The sequence below is a fragment of the Chrysemys picta genome, chromosome 12 (genome assembly GCF_011386835.1).
Source record: "Chrysemys picta bellii isolate R12L10 chromosome 12, ASM1138683v2, whole genome shotgun sequence".
In the NCBI taxonomy this organism is placed as follows: Eukaryota; Metazoa; Chordata; order Testudines; family Emydidae; genus Chrysemys; species Chrysemys picta.
The window spans coordinates 2696643-2712861 of record NC_088802.1 but is presented as its reverse complement, the minus strand read 5'-3'; the positions used below and the strand labels follow the sequence as shown (position 1 = coordinate 2712861).

The window sequence follows — 16219 nt, the reverse complement described above, 5'->3', positions numbered from 1 at the left end:
GATGCTTCAGCCCTGGAGCACCCATGGAGTCGGCGCCTATGATCTGTGGCCTCCCATACAAATATCCCCTATCCCTGAACCATTCCTCCCCAGGGCTGTGGGAGGGGACTCAGGGGTTCCTGTTCCCTCCCCTACTCCTCTGTTGGGGAAGGAACCCAGAACCCCGTTTCCTCCCCAGACTGCCTCCATCAGTGTGGAAAGCACTCCCGTCTCTCCCGTCTTCCCCTCTATGCTGCTGCTCCTAGGCAAAAAGGGAGGTCAGAGCAGTGTGGGAGAGTAAATGAGGGGGTTGGAGCTGTGCAGTGGGAGGACTTCTCTCCATACCGTTCTGCTGCAGCCTTCACCGCGAGCCACTCTGCCAGCCGCAGGGGCGGCTCCAGGCATCAGCGTAGCAAGCGCGTGCCCTGGGGCGGCAAGCTGTGTGGGGGCGGCCTGCCGGTCGCTGTGAGGGGGGGCAGTCAGGCTGCCTATTGCGGCATGCCTGCGGGAGGTCCGCCGGTTCTGTGGCTTTGGGGGCAATTCGGCAGTGGGGACGCCAACGGTGCGACACCGGCGGACTTCCTGCGGGCAAGCTGCTGAATCCGCATGATGTGCTGCTGAAAGCCACCTGACTGCCGTGCTTGGGGTGGCAAAAAGCACAGAGCCGCCCCTGTATGTATGTATCATTCCTGTATGAGAAGTTAGGAATATGAAGGATAAATCTGAGGGCCCTTAATGGTGCTTTAGGAACTTGATGGGTCCCTTTTACCAGAACAATTGGCTGTGAATGGTTTTGTTTACCTGCACGCCTTCCTGTGTACGTGTGGATCAGCCCATAAAGAATGGAGACTGGGGTCTTACAGAGACATGTGACCATGTCACCTGATATAGGAATCCATCTTGAAGCTGGTGGGGGTGGGGAATCAAAGGGAAATTCTATTTAAGGCAGGGGAAGCAAACAATGAGGGTCTTCAGCTGGTTTTAGAGATGGCCTCCCCACCCCAAAGAGATACCTGAAAGCACCTGGAAACAAAAGGACTGTCACAACAGTGGTGGGAGAGAACAGGCTGGACCCAGATCAGAAAAGGCAACTGACCTGAGAGACTTTACCTGACATAATTCCGCACCCTAGATGTTATCGTTTGTAACCAGTTTTAGTGTATTAAGCTTAGCCTTGCGTGTTTGTTTTATTTTGCTGAGTAACTTACTTTGTTCTGTCTGTTATCTCTTATCAGGGCTGGATTAACTTTTTGTGGGCCCGGTGCCAAACATATTTGTGGACTCCGCCCTGGGGAATGATTGTAAAAGGGGCCGGGGGTAAAAGCACAGTGGGGCAGGAGCTAGGGTTGGTCTCTAGAGCAAGGGAGGGGTTGGGGTAAACTGCAAGTGCAGCGGGGCTAGGGAGGGGGTTAACAGGACCCCCCCCACCCAGATAGAGCGGGTACCTACGTGGTTCTAGCCCATTCTCCTGGTCTCTCTCTGCACTGAGCTGCCCCTTCTTCTACAGCAGCAGGACAGGTTCTCTTCCAGCCCTCGGGGGTGGGTGTTGGGAGTGGGAGGAACAGAGGCTAATGTGGTTACTCCTATAACCGGACGTTTAGTTTCCAGTCAGCACTGCTAACTGTAACCAGACAGTCAGGTCCCGTTTTCTACTGGAGTTTCCAGTCTAAAACTGGATACCTGGCAACAGGGCTGCCGGAAAAGCCTGAGTGGGGGAGAGGGGCAAGCAATCATTTTTAAAAGTAAGAGGGCTAAGCCTTAAGGGGGGGGGCAAGTGGTGGGTGGGCGAGGGAGTGGAGAGGAGCTGGGCAGGGCCATGTCTGCTGTACTGCCCAGGTAGGTTGGAAACTGTGGGGATCAGCTGACACAGTATCCAGGGCCGGTGAAAGGATATTTTGCACCCTAGGCGAAACTTCCACCTTGCCAGGGGTGGCAGCCACCAGCTCCGCTCAGCCCGCTGCCCGCAGGGGTCCCAGCCGCCAGCTCCGCTAGGCCTGCCATTAAAGAAAAAATTGGCTTGCGTGCCACCTTTGGCACGCGTGCGGTAGGTTGAGGACCCCTGTTCTAGTGTATACCGTGTGTACTGTACTTTATGGTAATTTTCACTTTATACAATTTGCCACTTACGCGGTGACTTTAGAACCTAACCCCTGTGTAAGATGTGACTCCACTGTAGTGGAAATTTTTTTGGGGGGGCACCGCTTTTTGGCACCCCCAAATCTTGGTACCTAGGTGGTCCCCAAGTTCGCCTAGAGGTTACACCAGCCCTGACGGTGTCCCCAGCCCAGGTGACCTGACAGCCAGTGGTGGATTTAGAGTTAGTGGGGCCCCCGGCCCTGTGCTCAGCTTCATTTTTGGGGCTCCTCCTTGGGACCCAGCCAAGAAAAAGAACATTCTCTCTTATCTCCCCCTGCCCCCGTTTTTCAGCCTTTTTTTCTTCATCCTCCTCCTATAAGTAATAGCAAGTAAATGAAAATAAAGTGAGGTACCTTGATTGTTCTTGTCGTCTAACTTATTTTTCCACAGACCACTTGAAAATCACAGAGGGTCTCGCCGGACCACTTAATGATCTTTCCAAATATTGTAAAAAAATGTTCGGGTGCGGGGTCTGGCCAGGAGCTAGGGTGAGGGGGGGGGGCTCAGGGTTGGGTCAGGAGGTTGGGGTGTGAAGTACTTACCTGGGGCAGCTCCTGTTTGGTTCTCAGGATGGGGGTGGGGATGTGGGGGGGGGTGTAGGGGTCAGGACAGGGGGCTGGATGTGTGTGAGGGGGTCAGGGTGGGCAGAGGGCTGTGGGTGTGAGCTGGGGGGCATGATGGGGGGGATGTAGGGGTCAGGACAAGGGGCTGGATGTGTGTGAGGGGGTACAGGAGTCAGGGCAGGGGGCTCGGGGTATGTGGGGGGTGCAGCAGTCAGGGTGGGCAAAGGGCTGAGGGTGTGGGCTGGGGTTGTGGGGGTTCTCACTCAGGGAGCTGGAGAGGGTATGCCCCAATTCCAGCCCCTTCCCCAAGGCCTCACCCCCTCCTCCTCCCCGGAGCGGCGTGCTGCGGCTCACTCCTCCTCTCCCCTCCTGCCGGCAAGGACCTGATCCAGCTGATCAGCAGGGGGGGGGGGGAACGTAGCACGCTGGGGAATGAGGCGGGGGAGGAGCCAGGCTGCCGGCAGAGGCTGCCACAGAGTCCCAGCAGCTTCAAGCTTTTGACCCCACAGGAGAGAAGGAGAGAGCCGGGGGCGGAGAAGAGTGGGTCGGGGCCCCTTTCGACCGTGGGCCCGGCCCCAATAGAGCCATTGTAAATCCGGTACTGTTTCCCCGTCAAGGGTAACAGAGACTCCTCCTGGTTTCTGTCTCCCGTCTGGGCAGGGGAGGAGAAAAGGGCCTGCTGAAATGTGGAGTGAGTCTGCAGTGAGAGCGTGCCTAGACGGAGTCAGGAAGAGCAACCGTGCTTTATGTTTGCACCCGGCCTTAATCCAAATTGGGCTTCAGGTGTAGCCAAATCCTAACAGAACCCAGGAGTCCTGACTCCCAGCTCCCTCCTGCTCTAACTACCAGCCCCCACTCACCTCCCAGAGCTGGGGAGAAAACCCAGGAGTCCTGGCTCCCAGCCCCCCTGCTCTAACCATGCTCTAACCCACCAGACACAATTCCCCTCCCAGAGCCAGGGAGAGAACCCAGGTGCCCTAGGGCTGGAGATCAGGGCCAGATTCTGATCTCAGTGACTCTCGTGTAAATCCAGAAGCCAGTGGAATTGCTCCAGTGTAACTCCGGGTGAAGTCAGACCCAACTTTCCATTTTCCGCTGCCTCCATTCTCCCAATGAAGCTGAGTCATCCACACACATCTCCCCTGTGCCTCAAAGGGAGATCTCAGACCCCAAGACCTGTTTCCTCTCCCCCTTTCAAAGCCAGTGAATTTGTTACCAAGCCTCCATCCACACCAAGTATCCATCTGCACCTGGGACCGGCACGAGGGACCGATGATGGATCCCTGTGCCTTGATTTCCATCCCCCGGGAGGTGCTGAATGTGGAGAACATCACCAAGGTGCAGAATTGGTTGGCGTCCCTGCGTGGACTTTCTCGCCCCATGGAGGAGTGCCTGGACCATGCGCTGCTGAAGTTCAGCCAGGAGGCCGGCTGCCTGCAGGAGAACGCCCAGCTGGTGATCTGCTGTGAGAGGCAGCAGCTGGAGTTCATCTCAGGCCAGGCTGAGAGCACCATCAAGGTCTCCTATATCCAGAGGGCACCTCACTATAGGGTGCAGCTCCCCGACTTTCACAGTGCAGTGGAGAGTCCGGCGACTGACTGAGCCAGTCCATTGTCAGGGGTGCATATTCGTAGTATGTCCAGTAGAGTCTGTGGGGAACTATTCCTGTGCGTCATTTGACAATAAACCTGGCCGGGTGCCTTCGAACCTTATCAGAGGTCATTGGGGGTTCTCTTGGGGTCTGCTGTGTTGGGGTCTGCAGAGCCAGGGCAGCACCCAGAGGGGACACGCATGCAGCCGACTGTTATCACCATCCAACAAGAGCAGAGCACCACGCTGGTGACGTCTGACAACACCCCATACGAGTGCGTGGAGGGGGAGAGGGGCTGGGTACAGGCTGTGGGGTGGGTGGGAGGAGGAGTTATGGGGTGCTGGGCTGATTAGGTTGGGTACAGGAGCGTTGGGTACAGACATGGGGGGCTGGGTAATCAGATTCAAAGAGCCCAGAGGAACCCCCTCTAGCCTTAGTTTCAAAGTTACAGCAACACAGGGATCAACCTCCCTCTAGCAAAGGAACATTCACAAGTTGAGTAAAGGAAGATAAAACGAACACGCCTTGTCTGGCTGTTACTTACAAGTTTGAAATAGGAGAGACTTGTTCAGAAAGATTTGGAGAGCCTGGATTGATGTCTGGTCCCTCTTAGTCCTAAGAGCGAACACACACACAAAACAAAGGGCAGGAACAAAAGCCTCCCCCAACCCCCAGATTTGAAAGTATCTTGCCCCCTTATTGGTCCTTTGGGTCAGGTGTCAGCCAGGTTACCTGAGCTTCTTAACCCTTTACAGGTAAAAGGATTTTGGTGTCTTTGGCCAGGAGGAATTTTATGGGATTGTACACAGGAGGGTTGTTACCCTTCCCTTTATAGTTATGACACACACACACCCCAGAGTTGCTGGAACAGGAGGGATCAGGGGCTTCCTCTTGCCCAGGGGGTAGATGAGAGATGATCAGACGCCCTGAGCTCTGGCACCCAAACAACACCTCCAAGCAGTAATGGGTTCAGACAGATGGGGGGCTCAGGACCCTGGGGTGACCCCACTGTCCTCCCAGAGCCAGGATAGAACCCAGGTGTCCTAGCTCACAGCCCCCCCTGCTCTCACCACCAGCCCCCACTACCCCCCCCCCAAGCTGGGGAGAAAACCCAAGAATCCTGGCTCCCAGCTCCCCCTACGCTAACCACTAGCCCCCACTCCCCTCCCAGAGCCAGGGAGAGAACCCGGATGCCCTAGGGATGGCGATCAGAGACAGACTCGGATCTCAGGGTCTCCGGTGTAAACCCAGAACCCAGCTTACTTCAGTGTAAGGAAAGGAAAAAGCAGCCCCAATAGTTCATTTTCCACACCCAGCCCCCCCAAACCCTCTGGCCCCCTGCAGTGCCCTGTACTCACACCTCCCCTCCGCGTATAGCCCCTACCTCCCCAGAGCCCTGCCCCCTTGGACCCAACTCCCCGCCCAGTGTTGGCGTCTTGTAACAGGACAGACACACTGACCCGGGCCCCTACCACCCCCCATGTCTCTGGCCAGGAGGATGTGGTTTCTGTACCCTCAGGGGGTCACCAGGACGCCCCCCACAGCCTCTCCCGCTGGCCCTTAACTTTCAATTTCCCTGTCAGGGGTCATCCAGACCCCTCCGGGTTTCTGCCTCCCCCCTGGGCCAGGGAGTTGATGTTGCCAGATTTCTACCTCATTAATAGCCCCAAGTCACTGACAAACTCCAAAAGGAGCCCGATCCGCATCTCTCCCATCCACACGGGCTGGCTAGGGTTCTTGGGCACTGCCATTCTCCCTAAACGGGCTTCCTTTCACACGTCCTTCGAGAAATCTCTCGAACAAGCCGAGCCGAACCCGTCTGTAGCAATGCAATGATTCACTACTGCGGCACCTGCTGCTGGTCGTCCAGGAATTAGCTTTTTCCAAAGCACAGAGCACCCTCTGCTGGCCAGTGTCTCGCCTGCCACTGGCCCTGTGTCCCTCCCAGACCACGGTGCCTCTTTCCCTAGGGGTGCTGCCCCCAGCAGTGCCCCTTTGTCTCTGGGTTCTGCCCACTGCAGTAACCCACAGATCTGGGTCTCCCCTCCCAGGGGAACCCCCAACCCTCCATCCCCACCTTGCCTCAGTGGCTACTGCCAGTCACCATCTAGCCCCCGCTCACTGGGGCAGACTGCCATCTGTAATGGCCACTCATCAGTGGCAAGGGGTTAGGAGCAGCTGCCCCTGCCTAGCCCTGGGCTGCAACTCCGCAACCCCAGTACCTGTTTACGCCCTCGCCAAGGCCTGCAGCCTGGGGGCTACCAGGCTGGAGCTCCCCAGCTCCCTTTGTCCTTCCCCAACTCTACACCAGGCCCCTTGCTCTCAACAGCCAGGCCCTCCTCCCTCCAAACCTAGAAAGAATCTCCTCTAGCTCCTGGCCCACAGCCCTCTTATAGGGCCAGCTGTGGCCTGATTGGGGTGTGGCCCCAGCTGTGGCTGCTTCCCCACTCGGCCTGTCCCAGCCTTACCCCTCTTCAAAGCTGCTTTTAACCCCTGTTTACCCAGGAAATGGGGCAGCCGCCCCACTACACTGCCTCAAAACCAGGATGTTTTCTCCTCGATGGGCCTTCGTTAATGTCCGGTAATCCAGCGCTACAAAGAGGCTCTGGAGACACGAGGGGCCGGTGTGCACGGTGCCGGAGGCGGCTCTGGTCAGTGGAGGCAGCTGCAGCGTTCGGTCCCTGGGCAGCTCCCCTGCTCCCGCCTGGCTGGGGCCCGGGGAGCCTGGGACTCCGCAGGTGGCCGGTGAATGGCTCCAGGAGGCAGGGGCAGAGACACATTGTCACTTTGCCCATCCGGGGCTGCCCTTGCCTCACCCCCAGTGGCCCAGGGCAGGCAGCAGGGAGCAGAGGGGCCGCTCCTGCCCGACCCAGCACGTGGGCATGTGAGCCCAGCCGGGGCTGGCACCGAGCCCGCATGATGCCCCAGTCCCAGCCGCTCTGAAGCGCCCAGCGCAGGAGGAGGCCGTTGGGGCAGCGGGCGGCGCTGGATCCATTGGCGGCAGCAACATGGTGACCTGGCGAGGAAGTCGCAGGGGCCGGACCTGACCCAGCTCTACGGCTTCTGCTGCCCGGTGTTGGGCTCCTGCAGGACTGCGCTCGCCTGCCCTGGGCTGTGCGGATCTGGTGCAGCGAGCCCATGCCGGGCAGCGTGTCCTTCCCCGCCCTGGAGAGGAGCACGGAGTGTGAACATCACCAACATGGGGACATCTGGCCTGTGTTTCTTACATACGATGTTGGCAACGGCACATGACATTCGTGGCTCCAGCATCTCTCCGTATCAGGGCTCTCGGTTTCTTCTATTGACTCAGGGCGCCCGGATCTCCCAGCCACAAGGCCCGGCCAGGAAGGTCTCCATGTCCGGGCTCCCAGCCCAGCTGGCTCAGCAACCCTTGTGCTCAGGCTGCTCCCTGCCCTCTTTGGTGGTTTCATGAGCAAATGCGGCTGCCTCTGGGGCGCAGATCCCCCCATTGTAACACGAGCGCCGGGGCAGGGTTCTGCTGAGGTTCAGCTGCCGTCCTGGGTTAATTTCCTCTGTTCAAGTGGTTTGTTTGTGAACGACATTTGGTTGGAGCTCAGAGGTGCTGGGGAGAGGGGGGGCACCTGGCTCCACATGGGGACAAACAGCACCAGCAGCCCCCAGGCCACGATCGTCCCCTCCAGACACAGATCCCAGGGGAGGAGCCTTTCCCCGGCCCCCGGGGTGGGATGGGGCAGCCCTAGATCTGTGGTTAGAGCTGGGCAGGTTCCAGGGCCGGGTGCCAGGTATTCTTGTTAGGAGGAAACAGAACAGACGCAGGGTGCCGGGTTCACTCCCTGCTCCGGGAGAATCGTCTCACAGAGACCCCGATCCCCCCACTCAGACCCCGCTGGATGCAGGAGCAGCCGTAAGTCCGGGAGACTCCTTCCCCAGCTTCTAACCCCCGACCCCCTCCCCCCAGCTCTGCCAGTGCCCCTCACTCCTGACCCACAGCCCCTGCTAGCCCAGCTCTGCCAGTGCCCCCCACTTTTGACCCGCAGCCCCTGCTAGCCCAGCCCTGCCCCCCCAGCTCTGCCGGTGCCCCCCACTCCTGATCCGCAGCCCCTGCTAGCCCAGCCCTGCCCCCTCCAGCTCTGCCGGTGCCCCCCACTCCTGATCCGCAGCCCCTGCCAGCCCTGCCCCCCAGCTCTGCCGGTGCCCCTCACTCCCAACACGCAGCTGCCTGCTAGCTTAGCCTAGCTCTGCATGGGGCTGCAGGTCGGGAGTGAGGTGCACCGGCAGAGCCGGGGGGGCAGGGCTGGGCTAGCAGGGGCTGCAGGTCGGGACTGAGGGGCACCGGCAGAGCTGGGGGGGGGGCAGGGCTGGGCTAGCAGGGGCTGTGGGTCGGGAGTGAGGGGTACCGGCAGAGCTGGGGGGGGGCAGGGCTGGGCTAGCAGGGGCTGTGGGGCGGGAGTGAGGGGCACCGGCAGAGCCGGGGGGGCAGGGCTGGGCTGGCAGGGGCTGCGGGTCGGGAGTGAGGGGTACCGGCAGAGCTGGGGGGGGGGCAGGGCTGGGCTAGCAGGGGCTGTGGGTCGGGAGTGAGGGGCACCGGCAGAGCGGGGGGGCAGGGCTGGGAAAGCAGGGGCTGTGGGTCGGGAGTGAGGGGACCCCAACCCTGTGCCCAGCTCCTCTGTCACCCTGAGATGCCACCTTTACCCGCCCTCCCAGTGCCTAATGTACCAGGACAGAGAGACAGATAAATGGACGAGGGCCCCCTGCCTCCCTGTGTCTCTGGCCAAGAGGTTGCTGTTTCTAAATCCCGCAGGGTGTAGCCAAGAAAAGGGCTTGTAGAACCGTGGAGCAATTCTGCAATGAGAGAGTGCCTAGATGGAGTCAGGAAGAGCAACTGCGCTTTACGTTTGCACCCGGCCTTAATCCAAATTGGGCTTCAGGTGTAGACAAATCCTAACAGAACCCAGGAGTCCTGGCTCCCAGCTCCCCCTGCGCTAACCCACCAGCCCCCATTCCCCTCCCAGAGCCATGGATATAACCCAGGAGTCCTGGCTTCCAGCCCCCCCATCCTCTCCAGCTGTAACCCACCAGACCCCCTGGTCTTCCAGAGCCAGGTTAGAACCCAGGTGCCCTAGGGCTGGAGATCAGGGCCAGATTCGGATCTCAGTGACTCTGGTGTAAATCGAGAAGCCAGTGGAATTGCTCCAGTGTAACTGAAATCAGACCCAACGTTTCATTTTCCACCAGCTCCATTCCCCCAACAAGGCTGAGTCCTCCACACATTCATCTCAGCTGTGCCTCAAAGGGAGATCTCAGACCCCATGACCTGTTTCCTCTCCCACTTTCAGAGCTAGTGAGTTTGTTACCAAGCCTCCATCCACCCCCTTTGTCCACCAGCACGTGGGACCGCCACGAGGGACCGATGATGGATCCCTGTGCCTTGATTTCCACCCGCCCGGAGGTGCCGAGTGTGGAGAACATCGCCAAGGTGCGGAATCGGTTGGCGTGCCTGGGTGGCCTTTCTCGCCCCATGGAGGAGTGCCTGGACCATGCGCTGCTGACGTTCAGCCGGGAGGCCGGCTGCCTCCAGGAGAACGCCCGGCTGGTGATCCGCTGCGAGGGGCAGCAGCTGGAGTTCATCTCAGGCCAGGGCGAGAGCACCATCGATGTCTCCTACGTCCAGAGGGTGCCCTGCTATATGGTGCAGCTCCCCGACTGACAGTCCAGTGGAGAAGTTGCCCAGCGGGATGTTGGTGCGGAGCCTGGAGAACCTGGACAAAGTCATGGCCATGATGATCTGCTGGAGGGAGATGACTAAAGGGCCGAAGTCCTGCTTGGAGCAGGCAAAGAATGGGTTCTCCAGAGAGCCCCAGCGCATCCAGGAGAATGCCATGATGGTGGTGAAGAGTGATGGGTGTGTGCTGGGGATCATCTGGGGAAGGGGCAAATACCATCAATGTCTTCCAGCTCTAAGAGGGAAGCACCCAGTACACCGTCGACGTGCCGGGGTTCTGAGATAAGATTGTGAGGCGTTTCACAGTGACCAATTGATAACTGATGGTGGTCGCAGCCTGGATGGGTCTTGGTTGGGCAGGGAGGGTGCTGGGTTAAAAATCTGGAGTCCACTGGAGTCAAAGAACTGATCTGTCTGGAATCCTGGCACAGCAACAAGGCTGCCATGAGCGTGCTCTGGAAACGAGATGTCTGTATGTGTGTAAATCCTTCATAGTCTCTGCCAGTGCCTTCTCCGTCTGCCTGGGCCTTGTAGGACCAATAAAACATCCTCTTGTGTGCTGCAAATGTCTTGTGCTGTGCGGGTCTTTGCAGGGACTTTATAATAAAGGTTTCCCATCCTAGATTGTACAGAATGTTCGACATGTCGTGGGAGAGAGAAGGTAGCCCACGGCGAGGCCCATAGCGTAGAGGACCCTGTGCTCTAAGCTCATCTTTTCCACTCTCTGCTGTTGACAGGGACACAGGACTGGAAGGGAACTGATGGGTCACAAAACCAGTCCCCTGCAGGCGACCACCACAGAGTCAAGGTCGTGGGACCTGTTTGTGAGGCATTTCGCTGCAGTTATTTTGTGAAATATCTACCGGGGAGAAAGAAATTAATGCGGTTGGGTTGGGGAGGGACTCTGCTGAGATGCAAAGGGAGTGTCATCTAAACATGCAAACACTAGCTGGTACAAGAGACCACCTAGTGGACAGTTATGGAATAACTTCCCAGTTGGGGAATTTTCTTCCAAATCTCCAGAAATCGTTTTAACCCTGACAATTTTAGATCCAGACTCATTTGTATTTCGAACCTTCACTATTCTAACTTTGGATGTTCATCGTCTCCCAATAAATGTCCAATCCTGTTTCATATCCTCCTAAACTATTGGTTCCAATGAAATCTTGTGGCCATGAGTTCCTCAGGCCAACTGTGTTTTGGCGGTGTAGCAGGATGCTGGTGCAGAGGCACCTAATTAGCCCCTGCTCAGCCAGCCCCAATCAGGGGAAATAGATTGGGGCTGGGGAGAAGTCTGGTGCCTGGCCTTTAGAACTGGCGAAAGTCAGTCAGTTGGTCGCCGGGCTGAGGGCAGGCTCTGGGTGGAAGTGGAGATTGTAAGGCCTGCAAACTGTAGATAGTATATCACTGGTGGTGGGAGAAGTCTGTAAATAAAGCCACGGGTGCTGAAGAAGGAAAAGAAGGAAAAGCCTCTCTGTGCTTTATTGGGGCATCCAGTGGGCCCCAGGAAGAAGGCCGGGCAGAGGACTTGTTACAGGGGGGAAAGGTATTTTGTTTGATCCATTTTAAATTTTACAGCCTGACAGTTTCATTAAACACAGACCTGACTTTTTTTTCCTTGAAAAATAATCTTTTTGTGCTGCAATATTTTTCGACACATAAAAATTTGAGGTTTCTTTGTTATCATGTGTTGGGAAAATGCTTGCAGTCATTTTGGCGTAAGAGAGGGAAATAAGACAATTTTCTTATTTATAACAAAGATTCTCTAAATAAGACAATTAATTTATGAAACAAATTAAATTAAACAATTTATCCACTTAAAAATTCTAGCAATCCGATAATGTATCCATTTATGTCTATAAACTTGTCAATTTTTCTATTTTAAAAGGTCACTAGATGAGCGAATTTATGCAGTTATTTAAATAAAATATCAAAATTTATTTCTAGATATTTTTATAAATGGAAAATAGGACAATTTTCCCATTGATTAAAAAAAAAAACGATATGAGACAATTTCCCCATTTTAATAACATTTTAGAAATACAATTTCCTCATTTATTAAAAAAATCTCTAAATAAGCCAGTTTCCTTATATGTGATAAAATCTCCAAAAATAACAATGATCACATTTTTTAAAGGAAAGATGTCTAAATAATACAATGTATCAAATTTTGAAAAGTCTAGAAACAGCATAATTTATCCATTTATTTAAAAAGAACTCTAACGAAGATAATTTTCCACTTTAAAAAATCTTAAAAGAAGATGAATTTTCTTACTATAAAAATATATTTAGAAATTAATTTTATGTTCATTTGGATGCCGCTAGTGTCAATGAAAAAATTGTTGAAGGAAATTTAAAGGAGTCAAAAATATTAGAATTGTCAGGATGGTTTCATTGTGGATAATAAACAAATGCTTTACATTTCCCAGGGAAAATTTTTGATTAAAAATATAACTTTCCAATTCTGAAATTCAAAATATAAACAAATTTTTAAATCAGAATTTCACATTTTTTTAATTTCAACACTGAAAATGTTCAAATTTTCAATTAAAAAAAACACAAGACTGACTACTCCTACCAGAGACCACTACAGCTTTAAGGAAAGTGGCTCTGAAAAAATGAAGCAACTGACAAAACACTGGCATGCTACGGGCTTTTGCAGTTCACAAAACTATCCCTCTCGCATGTGTGTTATCTACGCACACAGCTCAGCTTTAAGATGCTAAACAGAGCTATGAGTCCACTAGAAATAGTCACGCTCTCCTCGCAAATATCCTGAATATTGTCTGATACTGGACAGGAGAGTAAAAGGGATTCACGCAGCCTTACACAATTTCTCTGGGTCGTCAGCTCTTAATCTGATGAATACTGCACACGGAGAACAGTAAAAATAAGGAATCAAGCGACACAGACAGCAAACCAACCCACAAACACACACGTGACAACACTGAAAATACGAAGGGAAGGAAAACATCAAGTGGTTGGTGATGGGTATTTTAAATGAGTGTCTAGGACCCAGGCTGTGCAAATACAACAGAGCCCTGTACAAACAGAGGGGTGTGTGTGTGTGTGTGTGTGTGTGTGTGACCAACCCAAAAACTCAGAGGAGAAGCCCTGGAGCACATTGACAAATGGCTTCAGAGTTTGCAGACAGATCCCTGCTTCAAAGAGCTTGCAAATAAGGTCTTGATCCTCCAAGTATCAGGGGCAGCCGGGTTAGTCTGCATCCAACAACAAAACACCGAGCACCACAACGAATGCTTGCTACTTACGAGTCAATGGGAGCCCTTGGAAGAGCTGGAACTATACCAGATCGCAAAGATGTGGCCTTAATGGTTTCCAATCCCGCTCCCCAAACTAATTCAAAACTTAATGGAAATCACTTGTCTGGAATCCAGCTCTAATTGAAAGGCCGAACAAATAAACAGCACCTGTGGTAAAGTTCCTCCAGTTTTAACAATTTCCCATGTATTAATTAGTAAAATGGGATATTTTTAAAAAAAATCATGAGGCTCACAGTTTTCAGCTGTCTACAACACTCCCCAAGAATTCTGTTGTTCAAAGAATCCTTTTCTCTCTTCCCTTAAGCCATGAACACCTGCTGTGGAAACCTGGTTTGAAATGTCCCCGTGCCAATGTCTGGAGCCAGGCCCGGCCCCATCCCGCACCGGCCTGTGCACGGGAGCCCCCCACAGGCAGAGCTGTTGGTGGGATCAGGATCTAGGACAGAGTCAATAGCATGAACGCAGCTTCTTAAAGTGACACCAAGCAAAATCCAATCACAGATTTCTGTTCACCGCGGCTTGCAGAGCTTTATCCATCAGATCACCCCACGTAGCCACATCCCCCCATGCCCCAAAACGCCAGCAACTCGCCAGAAGTCTTGGCACCCCCTGCAAAGCCTGTTCCCCCCCACCCCCCACAGCCTGCTCCCCCCACCCCCCGCAGCCTGCTCTCCCAAACCTCCCACAGCCTGCTCCCCCCCACCCCCCGCAGCTTGTTCCCCCCACCCCCCGCAGCCTGCTCTCGTCCGGCCTAGCCTGGGGCTGGGACACCCCGAACGCCCCAACCCCCCTCACCTACTCCCTATTTCTCCCATCACTTCTTCTTCCACCTCTGCTCCAGGGCCCAGGTCAGGAGGCACCTAGTGAGTGGAGCCAGCCTGCATTCCCTCTTCCCTCCCCCAGGATCACCTTCTACTGCAGGGTCTCAAATTCCACCTGTGGCCCGCGAGCCTCCCCAGTGTGGCCCACGGGGCTCCAGGGGTTTTGGGGCCGAGGCTCTCGCTTGGCCCCACCTGCTGCCCCCAGGCATTGTCCCCCGCCCGCCCCCGGGCCCCGGCAGTACAGCAAGGCTGAGCAGCGTCTGCCTGCTCGCTCCACCTGTGTGCCGGCCCCTTGGAGCCCCAGGTAAGAGCCGCACCCCCTGACCCCCTCCCAGAGCCTGGACCCCGACCCCTTCCCCACATACCCCTCCAACCCCCCGACCCCCTCCCAGAGCCTGCACCCCCTCCCCACATACCCCCTCCCACCCCCCAACTCCCTCCTAGAGCCTGCATCCCCTCCCCGCATACCCTCTCACCACACACACACACCCCATCCCCTGGCCCACAGATCAGTGTCCGATCCTCCCTTGCATCTGTGTCAGGAACCCCAGATCTCAAAGGGTTTCAGAGCCGTCACCGTGTTAGTGTGTATCAGCAAAAACAACGAGGAGTCCTTGTGGCACCTTAGAGACTAACACATTTATTTGGGCATAAGCTTTCGTGGGCTAGAACCCACTTCATCGGATGCATGGAGTGGAACACACAGTAGGGAGGTATAAACACACAGCACATGACCAGATGGGAGTTGCGTTACCGAGGGGGGGGTCAGTGCTAAGGAGCTAATTCAATGAAGGTGGAAGTGGGCGACTCTCAACAGTCAACAAGACTCAAGCGCTGGCCCACAGGGCGCTTAGGAGCTCGTCAGTCCAAATCCGCCACCCAGTGTCCTGCTCACGCTGCTAGAATAGCCGCTGAAGGGGAGCAGAGGACTCCAGTCCTGGGCTCTGATTGGTGGACCCCTGGGGGGCCCGACGGGTCCCCAGCCTCTGTGTCCCCCAAGCCAAGGGGCAGGACGTTGTCTGTGCAGCTGGGTCCTCCCTGCTCAGCTCTGCTTCCCCTGCGATACCTGCCCCTGATCTCCTGGGAACCTCTCCCCGCCTGACGCCTGGTTTGCCCTCTGGTCAGTCCCCCCCACCTCTGCCTCTTCAGCCAGGCCACCCCCCTGCTCTCCCCTCCCCCCACCCCTTCAGCCAGGCCTCCCCCCTGGTCCCTCCTCCCCCAGCCCTTCAGCCAGGCCTCCCCCTGCTCTCCCCTCCCCCCAGCCCCTTCAGCCAGCCCCCCACTACTCTCCCCTCCCCCCAGCCCCTTCAGCCAGGCCCCTCCCCTGCTCTCCCCCCCCAGCCCCTTCAGCCAGGCCTCCCCCCTGCTCTCCCCCCCCAGCCCCTTCAGCCAAGCCTCCCCCTGCTCTCCCCTCCCCCCAGCCCCTTCAGCCAGGCCTCCCCCCTGCTCTCCCCCCCCAGCCCCTTCAGCCAGGCCTCCCCCCTGCTCTCCCCTCCCCCAACCCCTTCAGCCAGGCCTCCCCCCTGCTCCCCCCTCCCCCAGCCCCTTCAGCCGGGCCTCCTGCTGCTCCCCCCTCCCACCAGCCCCTTCAGCCAGGCCACCCCCCTGCTCTCCCCTCCCCCCAGCCCCTCCAGCCAGGCCTCCCCCCTGCTCTCCCCTCCCCCCAGCCCCTTCAGCCAGGCCTCCCCCTGCTCCCCCTCCCCCCAGCCCCTTCAGCCAGGCCTCCCCCCTGCTCTCCCCTCCCCCCCAGCCCCTTCAGCCAGGCCTCCCCCCTGCTCTCCCCTCCCCCCAGCCCCTTCAGTCAGGCCCCTCCCCTGCTCTCCCCTCCCCCAGCCCCTTCAGCCAGGCCTCCCCCCTGCTCTCCCCTCCCCCCAGCCCCTTCAGCCAGGCCTCCCCCTGCTCTCCCCTCCCCCCAGCCCCTTCAGCCAGGCCTCCCCCCTGCTCTCCCCTCCCCCAGCCCCTTCAGTCAGGCCTCCCCGCTGCTCTCCCCTCCCCCCAGCCCCTTCAGTCAGGCCCCTCCCCTGCTCTCCCCCCACCCAGCCCCTTCAGCCAGGCCTCCCCCTGCTCCCCCCTCCCCCAGCCCCTTAGGCCAGGCCCCTCCCCTGCTCTCCCCTCCCCCCAGCCCCTTCGGCCAGGCCCCC

The 16219-nt window shown here is 56.6% G+C and overlaps 1 long non-coding RNA gene across 1 annotated transcript in view; it reads left to right on the top strand.

Moving 5' to 3' along the window:
- LOC135974903 (uncharacterized) overlaps positions 1–16219 on the top strand; it is an 87941-nt gene that overhangs the window by 34253 nt on the left and 37469 nt on the right. The gene's annotated exons all lie outside the window — the stretch shown is intronic.